The sequence below is a fragment of the Arvicola amphibius genome, chromosome 4 (assembly GCF_903992535.2).
Source record: "Arvicola amphibius chromosome 4, mArvAmp1.2, whole genome shotgun sequence".
Taxonomy (NCBI): domain Eukaryota; kingdom Metazoa; phylum Chordata; class Mammalia; order Rodentia; family Cricetidae; genus Arvicola; species Arvicola amphibius.
In genome coordinates this window covers 27250158-27267414 of record NC_052050.1, presented here as the reverse complement: position 1 = coordinate 27267414, position 17257 = coordinate 27250158, and the positions used below count along the sequence as shown (strand labels likewise).

Sequence of the window (17257 nt, the reverse complement as noted above, 5' to 3'; positions counted from 1 at the left end):
TGGCGCAGGCCTCTAATCCTAGCACTCGGGAGGCAGAGGCAGGCAGACCTCTGTGAGTTTGAGGCCAGCCTGGTCTATAGCGTGAGTTTCAGGACAGCCAGGGCTACACAAAGAAACCCTGTCTTGAAAAACCAAAAGAAAAAGACGACTCAGGGGAGCTTACAATTCTAAGTTATGGTCCATTGTGGGAGAGAGGTCGAGCCTGGAATTTACGTCACTTCCACAGTCAAGAGGAGGAGGAAATGGATGTCCACGCGCTCGCCCACTCCCACCCACTCAGAACCTCCTGCCTCAGCAGTGCTGCCAGCTCAGCACCTCAGCCAAGCCCAGGCTTTACCTCACTCCTGCGAGTCTATTTACCTTCTCTTCAGAGTCACAAATGGCTACCGTCACCCCAAGCCCCTGGTGATAACACCGAAAGACAGGAAGAGAGTCAAGGTGTGGTAGAGGCTGTTAGAGCACAGCCTCCCTTGAAGTTAGGTTGATGTGACGTAACCATCTGGGCCTGGGAATGATGAGTGGAAGCATGAGGGCTCCAGCAGGAGTGCACCATCCTCATAAGCGTCTAAGGCAAGTTGTTCCATGGGCACCTGCAAGTAGCTCCAAGCTTGTCACCCCTCAAATGGTCACCACTGTGTGGCAGGATGAAGATCAGGATAAGCGTTGCTGTTGGGAGCAGTGAGACCCCAGATCCTGAATTTCTTGTAATCCCCTGATCTGAGTGCCTACAGCTGCTCTGAGCACGAGACCTTCAGGAGTTCCTGATTGTAGGAGAGTGGTTTCTGGTGGGTTTGGCTGGGGCGTGGCTATCTCTATATAATCTGCCCCTGAACACAATAAAGGGGGCATTCTTGGGGAATTCAAGGATGACCGGTGTCTCTGTCTCTCTGTCTGTGTGTGTCTGCGTATTTTAACCTCCTGCCCCTTGCCCAAAGCTCAGTAACTGGGTAATAGCACACAGAGCGCAGACACGGGGGCGCGGTTCGCGGCACGTTGCTTTACCCAGGATTCCTCCAACCATGAGATTTGGCCTCAAGTTAGAATTTCTAGCCTGTAAAATGAGGAGTTAGACACATGCTGGCAATGTTCCCAAGAGAAAGGCCTTCGAGATGCGGCCCAAGGGTCTCACTTCCGGTTCAACCAGGCTGAGTTCAAGATCATGGCGGCAAGTTCTTCGCTGCCCTTTCCACAGAGGGGTAAGTTGTATCTTCCTTTCCATTGAGTCTGGCTGTCGCTGGCTTTGACAACAGCATGTGCCAGAAATACAACTCCCAAGTCAGGCCTTAAAGGTCACAGTGTCTGTGATTGTCCCTTTGTGATGGCTCCTTTGAGGAGACAGCCATTGTTGGAGCCGTGAGACCACAGACCATAAGCCACTCTAATAAATCATTTATCATTTGACCATATCCATTCCTCTAGGGAATCATCACCAATACAGGGTCCAAGCTGTAGGACAAACCCTAGCTGATATCCCAGACACCACTGGAGAACCCCATCCAGGGGTGAGAGTGGCTGGGCTCTCAACAGCGAACCCTCACCAGGCTGGAGGCTCTAGGTCTGCCACAGTGTGGAAGGAGAGAGGAGGAAGAAAAGTGAACCTAGGGTGTGGGCTGAGGCCCCATGCACTTAAAAGATGTACAGAGACCCCTGAATGTGAAGGAGTGCTCTTGGCACCCCCCCCCCCAGCAAGGCCAGGCACCCTCAAACTCTGTTTCACCCTCTCCTCCCACCCATTACACTGTCCTTTCTACATAAGGTCAACACTGTGCAGACCGGGTGGGCCCGGTCCTTCCCTCCCCTGCCTCCTTAGAACTGCAGGCCATCAATCATGCATTCTAGCCCCTCACCGCCTCCTCTCAGCTGGAGCCGTTCTGCTAGCATTTGGATGCACTCTGGTCTCCCCGCTACAAACAAATCCCTAGATCACTCCCTGAAGCCTCTCCTTGCCTTCCAAGCCCATCTGTGTTCTTTTTCTTCCCTCCCAAGTCCCCAAAACACACCTCACTCTCCTCAACTCTGCCTCCCACACCACTCCACTTCTGAGTCCAAACCTGATAAAGTTACAGGAGACTACTACAGCCCTAACCACCCGCTGTTCTCAGAGGCGTGTGTATGTGCATGTGTGTGTGCATGTGCATTGTGTGCGTGCATGTGTGTGTATGTGTGTGTGCGCATGCATGATTGTGTGCTTGTGCATGCATGTGTGCACATCTGTGCATTGGTGTGTGTACGTGTGTCCTGCCATCCAGACCACATTGTCCGTGGGAACATACTTGTCCTCTTTTCGCTCCACCTGACTTCCTGCCACAAGCAGAGGCTCCACCGGCGTTTGCTGTATCTTAGAGTCGACAGAAAAAGTCATTAAAAAAATAAAAAATACAGCAGCCAAGTGCCCTGTCCCCACCAATTAAATCAGGCCCTGGAAGTGTTGGCCAGATGTAGTGGACTTAAAAGTCCCCCAGATGAGTCTTACATGCGGCCAAGATTTTGAGCCTTTAAGATCTTGAGACATCCAAAGACAATGTTACCATCCCTGTGTTCTCAGCTTTCATGTGAGCCATTCCACAGCCCCACACTGAAGTCATGAGGTTCCCATCTTATCTAAATACAATCTCCATACACATTTACATAACGGACTAGTGAGTAGCAGCTCCGAGGCTTTGATGGGATTCCAGAGCAAATTTTATTGTTTTTGAGGCAGGGTCTGGCTATGCATCCCAGGCTAGCTTGGAATCTCTCATCCTCCTGCCTCAAGCCTTCCCAAGTGTTGAGATTACAGGTGTGTAATCTCATTCAACAAGCTTGCTCTTTTTCTTTTCTGATCTTTTGTTTGCTAAACCACCTTGGCACTGACCCCATTCCGGGTAAGTCTTCTTTGCTCAAAACGTGCATTCATGCAAAGCCAACTGAGGAAGGAAATGTTACAGCAAGCTGAAGATCCACAAGGCAGCTCAGCAGAAGATGAGCTCACCTGCCCAGGTAGCCATGGCTGGGTAGTAGGAATACTCCCCATGACCCACACAGGCAGTTGTGCTATGGATGAAGGCTCCAGGCTCTCCAGCTCTGTAGAACCTCCCTTGCTGGGTGAGGCCTTTTCTCTCCTGGGAGGTCATGAAGAAACCACCTGACTGGTACCAAAGGTGCAGATCCTGGATAATCTCACCCACAATGAGCAGTGACTGTGAGCCCTGCCCATTGCCTTGCCAGCATCCCTCATGGCTGCAGCATCTGGAAGTTTCCCCATCGGTTTGAGGAAACACAAGGGGACAGCAGGTGTTTCCAGATCTGCATCTCCATTGTTGCCTGTACCGGATGTCCACGCACACAGCTGTCTGCCATGGAGACTGGGACCATCTTCTGGCTCATTCAGAATCAGACGCAGAAGTGGAGCAAAGTCACACAATGAAAGGTTATTGAGCTATGGAAAGGATAAAAATCATTACCCAAGGATGCAATGGGTGATCCTTGAAAACATGCTGGGTGATGGAGGAGAGTTATCTGTCTATGTTACTTTCATTGGTTAATTAATAAAGAAAACTGCCTTGGCCCTTTAAGAGAACAGAAAATTAGGTAGGCAGAGTAGACAGAACAGAATGCTGGGTAGCAGGAGTGGGGAGACACTTCAGGCAGTCGTCATAGTGAGTAGCCATGCTTCTCCTCTCTGAGATGGACGCAGGTTAAGATCTCTCCTGGTAAGCCACACCTCGTGGTGCTACACAGATTACTAAATATGGGTTAAAGGAAGATGTGAGAATTAACCAATAAGAGGCTACAGATAATGGGCCAGGCAGTGTTTAAAAGAATACAGTTTCCGTGTAATTATTTCGGGTGTAAAGCCAGGGTGGCGGGACGCAGCCCCACCGCTTCCTTCTACAGATGGGTGGAAGCAGTCATGTGCCGTCTGCTTGCTTTTGGTTGAATCACCTGGAAGAGGTAAATCCACAAGAACAGTCAGCACATGTGTGGACGTTAGGCCCTGTGAGCAGTGAATTGGGACAACTGCTACCTGGGGACAGGCTTTATTTTGAGACTCCCATATGGCCAGCAGGAGCACAACCTTACCCACGGTACCAACCACAGGACCTGCTGGACCCTTCCTCGTGCTCGTTTCCGTAGGGGTTTGCCCCGGGGCAATGGAAGGGACCAGGCATCTTGTCAAATCCACCTCCAACAGGGATCCCACCCATGGAAAGGGGGGTCCAGGTTTGCCTCAGCAGCCCTTTCTGGAAGAGGAGGAAGAATTTCTCAGGGGCTCCCTCTCTAGGCTCCCATCAGGCTCTCTTCCTTCCCACAGATATAGGATGCTAATATTCAGCTCTCTCATCCTGGAGGAACCCCAATGCTCAAGTCCACTGGTTCAAAGCTTCATCAGTACTAGCAAACAACAGATTTATTGGTTTTCATGTGAGTTCTCCATTCTACTTACAAATCTCCAATCCCCCTCCAGAATGAATTCAACAATATTTGTGTTGACTGCCTTGGTCACAGATATCCTATCTGTGGGCCACCTACTCTGAACGCTGCACATTCCTCTCGCAGACAGCGAGCTATTCCAGGCACCCTCGCCACCCCTGCCCCTCAGTTTCCTCTTCATGGCACCAGTCACCCAGACTTGAGTGCAGACAGTACCGTGATGCTTGGCTCCACCCTAACAGCTGTGGTGATTCAAGAGCTGCTCAACACGGTCACACTTCAGTGCCTGACAGCCTCTTCTACCCCAAAACTAACTTGTCCTGGAAAGGAGAAAGTGTTTTCCTTATTAAAGAAACAACTTTGGTGTTGGAGTGAGGGAGGAGGGGGAGAGAGGGATGGACGGACAGAAGGACAGACATACCAGGGAGACCAGAATGATGTGCAGAGTCGGGTTTCCTGTGAGTCCATCTTTCAATCTCTGCAGCGGGGTCTGTGTTTAACAATCTGTTCTTAGCTATATCATGAGCATCTTCCCATTCAGTCCTCTGTTTATCAACGATGAATTTTATTTCCGTAAAGGTAAAAAAATGCTTCAGACTAGCCCCACATTGGAGCACCGGACTGAGCTCCCAAGGTCCAAATGAGGAGCAAAAGGAGGGAGATCATGAGCAAGGAAGTCAGGACCACGAGGGGTGCACCCACCCACCGAGATGGTGGGGCTGATCTAATCGGAGCTCACCAAGGCCAGCTGGACTGGGACGGAAGAAGCACGGGATAAAACCGGACTCCCTGAACATGGCGGACAATGAGGGCAGCTGAGAAGCCAAGGACAATGGCACTGGATTTTGATCCTACTACATATACTGGCTTTGGGGGGGCCTAGCCTGTTTGGATGCTCACCTTCCTAGACCTGAATGGAGGGGGGAGGACTTTGGACTTCCCACAGAGCAAGGAACCCTTACTGCTCTTCAGACAGGAGAAGGAGGGGGAGTGGAGGGGGAGGGGGAGGTAAATGGGAGGCAGGGAGGAGGCAGAAATTTTTAATAAAACAAAACAAAACAAAAAAATGCTTCAGACTCACGACTTCCTAATTATTCTGATACATGCAGGGAATAAAAATCAAAAGCATCACATAGGAAAGTCTTGGGAGTGATGTCCCTGCTGGCAGATGTTAGTACACCCCCGAGGACTCCAAGGCTGCTCCTGTACCTTCTGAGGCCTCCCTCCCCAACCCATACTCCTGTAGCATAGTTCTAAGCCATCCCGACAGCGTTCAGTCCCTGGCAAGTGCCATGCTGTCCCTCGTGTCCAAGTGCTATAGCTGATGAGGGGCAGGGACAGCTCTCCTGCTCTTCTGACCCTAGAGCCTGCTCTCCCACCTGCCTCAGACATTGATGGACTCGGGGTGAGGGGTGGCATCTCTCCCCTGCCCATGCAGCCACATGACAGATGAGTAATGGGGACAGCTCTCCCATGCTCACAACATCAGGGCTGGCTCACCCACCTCTCCGCCAAAGGGGTTGGCTCTATGCCTACAGCTTCATCTTAAAAAAAAAAAGATTTATGTATTTATTATGTATAGAACATTCTGCCTCCATGTATGCCTGCACACCAGAAGAGGGCACCAGGTCTCATTACAGATGGTTGTGAGCCACCATGTGGTTGTTGGGAACTGAACTCAGGACCTCTGGAAGAGCAGCCAGTGCTCTTAACCCCTGAGCCATCTCTCCAGCCCCAGCTCAATCTTATGGAAGCATTTTTCTTTCTTTCTTTTATATGCATGTGTGTATACACATACATACATGTATACACTCATATATATGCGTATGTATGTATATAGTTTGTTTTGAGGCAGGGTTTCTTTGTGTAGCCTTAACTGTCTTGGAACTCACTATGTAGACCAGACTGTCCTCAAACTCACAGAGATCTGCCTGCCTTTGCTTCCTGAGTGCTGGGATTGATTAAAGGCGTGAGCTACCACCACCCAGCATAAGCATTTTCTTAATTGAAGTTTCCTCCTCTCAGATGACTTTAGCTTGTGACACTGTCACCAGGTCCCTGCCTGGACCAAGACTCAAGGGGTACCTCTGGCCATGCTCTTCCCCGCTCCTCCAAGGCACAGACTTTAAGAAACACAAATGTACCAGGCGTGCTGGCTCATACTTATAATCCCGTACATGGGAAACTGAGGCAGGAGGATCATAGCAGATCAGGTTGGGCCTCAAACAAACAAACAGCAAAACACCAAGGGGCTGGAGAGAGGTCTCAACAGTTAAGAGCACTAGCTATTCTTCCAGAGGACCTGAGTTAGATTCCCAGCACCACTGTGACAACTCACAACCATCATCTGTCACACCGGCTCCAAGAGATCTGACACCCTCTTCTGGCTACTCAGACACCAGGCACACACACGCTACACAGAAATACATGTAGGAAAAACACATTTAAAAGATACATATAGGCCGGTTGTGGTGGCGCACGCCGGTAGGATTTGCTGAAGGAGGCAGAGGCAGGAGGATCACGAGTTCGAGGCCAGCCTGTGCTACACATTTGGCCGGGTGGTGGTGGCGCACGCCTTTAATCCCAGCACTCGGGAGGCAGAGGCAGGCGGATCTCTGTGAGTTCGAGACCAGCCTGGTCTACAAGAGCTAGTTCCAGGACAGTCTCCAAAGCTACAGAGAAACCCTGTCTCGAAAAACCAAAAAAAAAAAAAGATACATATAGGCATGTATGTGTGTGCTTGTATTTAAGCATGTGCGTGCGCGTGTACATTTGTGGATTTGTTTTTATTTTATTTTTTTAAGGATTTAGGTGTTTTTCTGCATGTGTGTCTATGTAAGACAAGAATCACTACTGATTTCAGAACTTTCTCATCATGCTGAAATAAAAGCCCAGACTCATTAATGTTTGTTCCTGGCAACCTCAGACCTGCTTTACGTCTCTACAGAGTTTTCTGCCCTGGGTGTTTCACATCAATGGAATTTAGTGGTCTCAGCCTTCTAGGTCTGGCTTCTTTCACTCTGAGGTCTTTTCAAGGTTTATCTGCGGTGTGAATGGGTACTTTGTGCCTTTTTATGGATGCCTGATATTCTACTTTATGTCGTTCATTCATCGGTTGACGGAGCCTGGGTTGTTTCTTCCTGACGTTTCTCCTTGCAGCCCATAGGCCTATCTTCAGACCTAACACTCATCACATCTATCTTACTCTGTACAGCACTGAGCAAGGGGCATGGTAGCAGCCTGCTTTCTACCCAGAGGGAGAGCACCCCAGAACAAAGAGGACCTTACATGTCCGTCATCCCACCTGGCTCAGGATCTGTCTGCAAAACAGATCTCTATCTCTGAGCTTTATCTTTTGGAAGTTTTTTTTTAATTATTTATTTTTATTATGTATACACTATTCTGTCTGCGTGTGTGTCTGCAGGCCAGAAGAGGGCACCAGACTCCATTACAGATGGTTGTGAGCCACCATGTGGTTGCTGGGAATTGAACTCAGGACCTTTGGAAGAGCAGGCAATGCTCTTAACCTCTGAGCCATCTCTCCAGCCCCCTTTTGGAGGTTTTGTATGGTTTGAGGTGCCTCCCTCCCTTCTTCCCTCCATCCCTCCCCCTCCCTCAGTCAGCAGTGCCTCCCTGACTGTTGTTGCTCTTTTGAGACAGGGTCTCACTTTACTGGGTAACCTGGAACTCACTATGTAGACCAAGCTGGCCTGAAACTTCTCAAGATCTCCCTGCCTTTGTTGGGTTTAAAACTGAATGCCACCATTCCTAATTTGGTTAGTGTTTTTTGAAACAAAGTCTTATTTTGTGACCTAACTTCAGGATCCTCCTGCCTCAGTTTCTTGGGTAGCTGAGATTATAGTTTTTACACTGCCATACCCAGTCGCAAAATAGATTGTTTTTAGTGTCTATTTTACTTTTTTAAACATTTTTGATTATGGGGTGCTCCTGTGCCCTGTGCGAAGGTGGAGGTCAGAGGACAACTTGTAAGAGTTGGTTTCTTCCTCCCTCTGTGTGGGTCCCAGGGATTGAACAGGGGTCATTAGCCCACCCAGTGGCAAGTGCCTTTACCTGCCAAACCAGCTCTTGTCACCTCACAGAACAGACCCATCATAGTGTTTTTACTATCAAGCTGCCCTGAGTCCAGCTTGCCAAATGTCCTCACTGCTCCTTCCAGCCAAGATTTCAACAGACCCCCAAGCAAGCTCCATCCAGGGGAGCGCACCATGGAAACCTCGGTGTTTACATTTCTCCAGCCTGCTGGGGTAAAGACCACTTAAGCAAGGGGAGTCTGAGAAAAATCAAAACAGATCCTCTGGCTAGGAACAAAATAAGGAAGGAGCTGGAGCAGCGCCACGGTGGCAAAGTGGGCATCCGGAGCCACTTTCCGCTAATTGCACCGATGGCTTTCCTGCAGGCCACATGATGCAGGGAGGGGAAGAAGCAGGAAGAGCTGAAGGCTCTCACTCCACATTGATCAGCGCTCTCAGGCAGCGCAGCCTATAGATCTGCTCCCCTGCTTCCCCATAGAAGGGTGTGGAGGGCCCTGAAAAAATGCACAAATAAACTTCGAAGCAGAGAAAGGAAAGCTAACTAATTAGCTTTGGGTTTTGAAATTGTTTACATTCTCTCTCCCTCAATGAACAGTTTTGTTGCTTCCCTTGTAAATAGTAAATAGACAGTAGGTATTAGACTGCCAAATGCCTCTTCTTCCTGAACCCCATTCTTCTTGCTTTATTTATTTATTCATTTGAGATAAGGTATGAAAGATTGTTAAATAGTTTGTCAAGTTGACACAACTTAGAATAACGTGGGAAGAGTTTCAGGGATGGATCGTATACACTGGATTGACTAGATTGGGCTTATCTGTAGGAGTCTGTCTTAATTAAGGTAACCGGTATTAGGCTGAGTCAGTCCACTGTGGGTGGCATCAATCCCTAGTAAGGAGTCCTAAACAGTGTAAGAGTAGAGACATCAAGTTGAGCACAAGCAAGTAAGCAAACAAGCAAGCTGTGCGTGCATGCCCTTGTTTCTCTCTGATCCTGAACTCAGAGGTGACGTAACTAGCTATTTGAAGTTCCTGCCTCCTGTACTTCCTTTCTGTGATGGACTAAAATCTAGAATTGTGAACTAAAATAAACCTTTTCTCTCTCCTAATATGGTTTTTGTTGTTGTTGTATGTTTGTTGAGGTATCTTATCACAGCAACAAAAATGAATCTAGAATTCAAGATCTTGAATGTTACTCCCCAGATAGCTAAGGATGGTCTTGAACTCCAGATCCCCCTGCCTCCACATCACAAATGCTGGGATTACAGGTTTGGATCAACTCACCCAGTTTGATACTGGTACTGGGGCTTGAACCCAGACTTCTGAACACCTTTAAGCAAGCGCTCTATCAACTGAGCCACACCCTCAGCAATACATCCTACCTCTATCTCCCTCTTCTGATGCAACTCCACCCCTGCCTCCGGCTTTCACCTCCCTTTCTGGATCCATCTCCCAGGCACCGGCTCTGTCCTGTTCTAACTGCCCTGTTCTTATATCTTTGATGCTTCTTTAACTGCGGAAACACTAGCTGCAGACACAAGGTTTTGATGGCTGAGTGTGGAATCTATTTCTTTTTGAACTATCCAACTGGTCTGTGTTTCACGCTCCGGACAGGACATCTTTGACATGGCTGTCACAGGAGCCAAGGAGAAAACCATGTGCAGTGGGTTTCATGAGAGAAACACGCTTTATTTTCATGCTGCTCCCCTGGTGGGACACTGGTTATCTTTGGTGAGCAATTCACCAGTCTCTGCCACAGGCTGCCCAAGGTCACCACCAACCCTCTTTCAGGGAGCACACTTACTGCCCCACAGATAAGCTGTCTTTCTCCCCTCTATATAGGCTAGGCCCTCCAGCAGATAGGCCGATCTTGCTCCTCCGGGCTCTCATGGAGCCTTGAAATCTGGGGCGGCTATCTGAGCCCCTTCCACGCTACACCCACACAGGTGCTTCAGGTAGGAAAGTCACAGCCCTCATCATCTTCAGAAGAGAGGGAAGGAAAAGAGACTGGGCCCTGGACTTATCTATATTCCTCCTTCTACAATCTCACTGTTCTCCGCTGCCCCTAGCCCCACCCTCCAAAAGTCTGCCTCGCCACTCCTGTCCAAGGCCACCTCTGAGGTGGGTGCGTTCCCCTGACGACTGCTCATCCTTTGCTGCCCACAGTTCCTGCGGGCAGAAGTCTCGAGACCTGAAGGTGGTCTGAAGGCCCAATGGGTCAAATAGATTTTTCTGTTTTTAGTTCTGGCTTATGACTTATTTGATGGCATGGTTCCCTTGAAACCTGAAAAGGCGCCTTATCTATTTGCTTCCAGTTCATTCCAGATGCCAGCAACCACACACAAAATGCATTTTTAGACATAATTTTCCAGCCCGTCTCTTGTTCTTGTTCTCTGTTCTCAGGTCATTGCTTATCCATGTGAAGGGGACAGCACTGAGATTCTGTGCCCAGGGAAGGACATTGGCTATTCGGACCCTGGGCAAAGCAGAGGCTTAATGACCCTTTCCTGCTCAAGGGTCTTTTTTTTTTTCCATTTATTTATTCTTTTAAAAATGTTTTATTTAAACTGGGCAGAGGCAAGTGGATTTCTGTGAGTCTGAGGCCAGCCTGGTCTACAAAAGAGAGTTCTAGGACAGCCAGAGCTATTACACAGAGAAACCCTGTCTTGAAAAACCAAATATGTGTGTGTGTGTGAGTGAGTGAGAGAGAGAGAGAGAGAGAGAGAGAGAGAGAGAGAGAGAGAGAGAGAGAGAGAGAGAGAGAGACACACGCATGCTGGTGCCTGAAGAGGTCAGAAGCGAGAGTCAGATCCCCAGGAACTGGAGTGACAGTTCAGAGCTACTTGACCAGGGGACTGGGTGTCCGAGGCAGAACTCTGGTTCTCTGGATAAATAGCAGGTGCTTTTAACCACTGAGCCATCTCTTCAGCCCCCTGTTTATATATTCTTCTTATTATTTTATTTCCATGCAGGGGATTGACCTCAGAGTCAATGAGACTGTGTGACGGAGGAGCCAAAAGTTTCACAGTATAACTTCTTCATGGCGACCGAGACCCCAGGTTTGGCATGAAGTCTTTCTTTCATTTTTGTTTCCCTTGCAAACCAGTGAGCTCTTGCCTGAGCCTGTCTAATTTTTCTAAGACCTTGACAAAGATTTCCAGGAACCCCTCCCTTAGACGGCTGAGTAATTCCCCAGCTGGACCCAGGGTGTAAGGCGCGTGCACACCTTACCGGCTCAGCCTGTGATGTGCTCAAAACTAACCAAGCCCAATAACGATGATCTTAGTCTCTACCCAGTTCCTGATGAACGTCTATAAAAGGCTGCTGGGTAGGGCAGCCAGGGCGGCTACTCCCTGAAGGCCTTGCCACTGGGGAATTCTTTTCTCTACTCTTTGTAGGTGTTTCCTTTTCCTTCTTGGGCACGAGACAATGAACTCAGAAACTACCAGCCCACCCAGCGTGGCTTCGGTGGTCATTGTGTGTCTTAGTGTTCTATTGCTGTGAAGAGACACAATGACCAATGACCATAACAACTCTCTGTTTTTTTTTTTTTTTTTTTTTTGGTTTTTCGAGTCAGGGTTTCTCTGTAGCTTTGGAACCTGTCCTAGAACTCCCTCTGTAGACCAGGCCTTCAACTCACAGAGTTCTGTCCCTGAGTGCTGGGATTAAAGGCATGTGCCACCACTGCCTGGCCAGACTATGGCAACTCTTATAAAGGAATCTTCAGATGCCAGGCACAATGTGAGTTTATATCTCACTTTGAAAAAGGAGATCCAGCCATTTAGCTAGCTGCCAAACCTGATGACCTGAGTCCCACCCCCAGAACTCACATGGTGGAAGAAGGAAACTAATTCCTGCAAATTGTCCTCTGACCTCCATCGGCACCCCACACCCTGGTACACAAAAGCAATATAAGTAAAATGTCATTTTTTTAAAGGGTGGGTAAGCTGAGCCATCTGGGCTTCAACCACCGCGGTGATCGGATTTACTGAGGTTTTGCCATTGTCAGCACCTGGACTGGAAATGAGATCTGGACATTAGAATCCAGGTGACCGATATAAAAGAGACTATAAAGCTGGGCATGATGACCAGACACAGCAATGCAGCCTCAGCTGTGAGTTCAAGCCAATATGAGCACGTGAGACCCTCTCATTAAAAAAGGGAGGGAGGAAAGGCACAATGTGCATGCCTCCCATCTCTCAGGAGGCTAAGACAGAAGAAAGGCCACAAGTTCAAGGCCTCCTTGGGCTATAGAGAGAGTACTAGTCCATCTTGAGCTCTAGAGATAAGACCCTACAGAGTGTAAAGGGAGGGAGGGAGGGAGGAAGAGAGAGAGAGAGAGAGAGAACGAAAGAAAGAGAGAAAGAGAGAAAGAGAGAAAGAGAGAGAGACAGAGACAGAGAGAGAGAGAGAGAGAGAGAGAGAGAGAGAGAGAGAGAGAGAGAGAGAAACATGCTATGCAGCCAAGGATCACCTTGAACTTCTAATCCTCCTGCTTCCATCTCTTGAGTGCTGCTGTTACAGCCCTCACCACCATGCCTGGTTTTTATTCATTTACACATTGCTTATGGGTGCTCTTGGGTTGTGTAAGGGGGATGGTGACATGAACTTCCTTTGCAGAAGGAATCTGCCAAGCCCTGGAGAGAAGCATTGCTGGGCTAGGGGTAGAATTTCATGGGCCAGACCTAGCAGGGACATTTCTGTGCTCCTTCCAGTCCATTGACCAGAACTCAACCCTCTGACTCTGTCCTCCATGTGTCCCCAAGACACTCACTGCCACTTTCCACTCTTCCTTGTAACAGGGTTTCTACCAAGGGTTCTCTGCTGCAAACCCCACCCAGGCTCCAATGACCTATGGTTCAGCATCTTTAGATCCAGTGTGCGCTCCAAACTTCACATCTGTATTTCCAGCAGTGGGTGGAACCTCTCACACTGCAGGCTCTGAGGTATAAGTTGATCCCATCCTCCAAACCTAATTGTCCTTCTCTGGCTCATGATTCAGTGAACAGTTCTTTCTGTCAAGCATCCAATCCAGAAACCCAAGAAATGGCCACAGCCGTCACCAATTTCTCAACACATGCTTCTTGAGTTACTTACATCTCTCAAATCCTTCTCCCTCCACCCTTGTACCCTGACTCAGTCCAGCTCAGATTCTTGTGTTAGCCTCCTCTCTCGTCCCAATGACCCCCGTCTCTCCTGGAGCTGTCCCACAATCGCTTGGGTCTGTCTCTTCTAAACCCAGTCTAATGAAATTGCTGTTCTGTCTGAGCTCTGCTGTTCCGAAGGGACGTAATCACAGTACTTGAGGTCACCCATCTGTGCTGCGGCAGCACTGAGGTGGGGACTTTGGTTTATGAGCCTTCAGAGACCCATGATTCCACTCCCCATTCCTTGCAGGATAAAGCACCAGGAAGCACAAAGAAAATTCTTCGCATAGCAGAAACCCTCAAACGGCAACCCCCTTTGCACACACTCAGAGCCCTGCAGTGAGCTGAGCAGCTTTGCTCTGAGGGAATGAAACAGGCCCCTCTGAGGGGCCCACTGTCTGCCCCCACCACACCTGTTCTATTTCACTGAGATTCCTAATCCCTCGGTCTTGGTAACCAGGCCAGACCATTTTCACAAGGGTGGCCTTGCACCTGCATAGCATTTCCAAGACAAAACCTTTTCCAATTACCACCCCCCCCCCCGGGTCACTATGGTCCACTTGGTCTTTCTTCCCTTCCTAAGGATGTGGCGGCCACTTTGTGAAAACAAGTTGGGCTGAGAAGAATCTGAGATTTGATTTTTGAAGCTGCCTGGGAGACCCTCCTCCTCAGTCTTATTTCTCTTACATACTTATCACCTTTCTATAAGATGTATTTCTTTCCCTGTTCGTTTTGAAACAAGGTATTGACTTATTACACAGTTCAGGCTGGCCTTGAACTCTCAGTCCTCCTGTCTCTACTTCCTGTAGCAGGATGATTGGCACATAGTACCATGCCTAGCCTTAAAGTAATCTCTTTTACATGTATTACTTACTGATTGCCTGTCTTCCGACCAGAAAGCCAGGAAACAAACGAGAAAGGAGGCTACTGTTTCTCCAGAAAGTTAGGAGGCACTGTCTTAAGAGAGCAAAGTGGCACTGTTTCCACTAGGCTGCTCTGTCTCCAGCGGACAACACAGGAAAGTATCTGGCTTATTGTCTCTGGTGCTCATTTAAATTTTGCTGAATGAATGAATGAATGAATGAATGAATGCGCACAGGGATGGATGGGTGGGTGGGTGGGTAGATGGGTGAGTGCGTGGATGGATGGATGGATGGATGGATGGATGGATGGATGGATGTGTGGATGGGTGGGTGGATGGGTGGGTGGATGTGTGGATGGGTGGGTGGATGTGTGGATGGGTGGGTGGATGGGTAGGTGGGTGGATGGGTGGGTGCATGGATGGATGGATGGATTTGTGAGGCAGATAGTGGCATTCTGGTTCTTCTTGCTTCCTCCACACTGTGGAAGGGAGGGCTCCCCAGAGCTCTGTGCTCACTCAGAAGCCAGCCTCTGTGTGTAGGGTCTAGAAATCCTCTCCTCTCCGGAGAACTAGTGGATCTGAAACAGTGCCCATCAGGTCTGCAAGCAGCAATTCTGTCTGACCACATGTTCAGGTTTAAACTATCAGTCACGTTTCATTCCTGTCTCCTGTCCTCTACTGCATGGGCAGACACCAGGGTCAAAGAAACAATGTTTCCTACCTGAGTCTGTTCACCTCCCTTGGCTGCCACTTGTATCAGCTTTACCTTGGTGATGGCCACGTTTCCTAACTGGGCCCTGCTTCCCTGCTCCCCGTTGCAAACCATCCTTCCTTTGCAGACAGGAACCTTTTGACAAACTCAGACTGCTTCTCTGTGCCCTATTGGCTTCTGACAGCTCTTCTTGCACTTGGAACAGAATCCAAAGTCCCTACCAGATACCACAGTCCACACGCACACACACACACACACACACACACACACACACACACACACCCACCCCTAGTTCTGCCCAGCTCTCATTCACTCTGTTCTAGCCATCTGTTGCTCAAACACATGCTGCTGCTCCAGGACGCTGGCACTTTCTGCTGCCCTGGCCTGGAACTTTCTTTCCCACCTGTGTGTTTGGCTCACTCATGCTTCCTTCGATCTCAGTTCAAACATCCCAGCAAGTCCTTTCCGGATTACGTCAAGGGAGAAGAAACATCACCTGCATTGTCTGTGGCCCTTCCCAGTGTTGGTTTTCCTGTTGGTGTCATTGTCACTAAAATATACATGCTTCAAGCACAAATCTTACTGTGACTAGAACGAGTGGCATACCCCGGTGACTAGAACGGGGCCTGGCACACGGTAAGCCTGCCACAAATGCTATCTAGGCGAAAATGGAAGGTCATCCAACAGACACAGACAGTTGCTGAGGCAGGTGTATCTGGGCAAAAGGTAGGGGCTTGGAGCACGGGCCCGTAGGTCATCATGGTAGGCCACAAACTCTCCAATCACAAGGCCACGGTCCTCCAGTCCCCACCAACTTCTGTGGTTTCCCATATGGACTCTGACCTCTGCCATGAGTTTGCTTTGGCCAGGGAGAAGTTCAGAGAGTTCAGGGAGATAAGTAGAGGCTTATCAGCCCTGGCCTTCTGCCTCACCACAAGAACATGCCTGGGCATGACTGCAGCTGGGACACAAAAGGACATTAGTGGGGGGAAGGCCAGTGCAAGCAGGTCGAGGAGCCAGAGACCAGCATGGCTGTAGCCCAGAGAGCCATATCCAAGCGGCAGCTGTGGGAACTCAGATCTAGAAGGCCCAGGAGGAGGACTGAGGAGACTATCATGAGGCTTCAGCTATTGCCTTGAGCCCCAAGGAGACATTAACACAGGTCCTGAGGAAATGGGGAGGCCTGTGAAGGGGCAGGAAGAGGACAGGGACTGGAAAGTCGCGGCTCCTGAGATGGACTCAGTGGGAGTAGCGCAGGGGTTCTGAGTCACTCAGGGTCACTACCCCACAGCCACAGCTCCCCATCCCGACCCCCCTCTCAGACATCCCTTTTCTCGCTTCAGCAACATTCAAGGCCTCCCACTTCCTGCCACGTCTTACCTTTGTCCTCCACCTGTCTAATCCTTGTCATTCCTGTCAAACTTCAAAATAGTTCTCAGGGGCTGGAGAGACAGCTCAGTGAGTGAGGACACTTGCTGAGCAAGCACAAGGGCCTGAGTCTGGGTCCCCAGCACCCATGTAAAAGCCGGGCATGGCTGAGGGGCTCCAACCCCAATGCCGGTTGGTGGGAACAGATGGAGACCCAGAGCCCCTGCCTCAGTGCGCTTAATGCAAGCTCAATGTGCTCCACGGTGCTCTTCTGGCCTCTACATGTGTGTGAGCATTGGCACTTGTACACACACACACACACACACACACACACACACACAAATACATGCATAAATAAATAAATGTAATTCAAACAACACAGATGTAAAACCCAATGCAATAATCCACATAAAGATTCAATCCGTGCCTTGCATAGAGTTCAATGACCCATGGGCTGGAGGGAGGGCTCTGAGGTTAAGAGAACTGGCTACTCTTCTGAGTTCAATTCCCAGCAACCACAGGGTGACTCACAACCATCTGTAATGGGATCTGATGCCCTTTTCTGGCATGCAAGGCACACATATAGACAGAGTACTCATACACAAAAACAAAACAAACAAACAAACAAAAAACATAGAGTTTAATGACCCTAGCCCTGGGTTTTGGACAGCCTCTCTGAGCTTGGTGGGGTCCCTGACCCACATCTG

The 17257-nt window shown here is 49.2% G+C and overlaps 1 protein-coding gene across 2 annotated transcripts in view; it reads right to left on the bottom strand.

Annotated features, from left to right (window-relative positions):
* The window catches only part of Wfikkn2 (WAP, follistatin/kazal, immunoglobulin, kunitz and netrin domain containing 2), a 30485-nt gene extending 15163 nt beyond the window's left edge, over window positions 1-15322 (bottom strand). Inside the window, exon 1 of one of the 2 annotated variants that reach the window (XM_038328726.1) lies at window positions 15192-15322. The gene's annotated coding sequence lies outside the window, so the exon portion shown is untranslated. The remainder of the gene's footprint in view (window positions 1-15191) is intronic. The other variant, XM_038328728.1, reaches the window with a different exon arrangement.
* Window positions 15323-17257: the final 1935 nt, after the last annotated feature.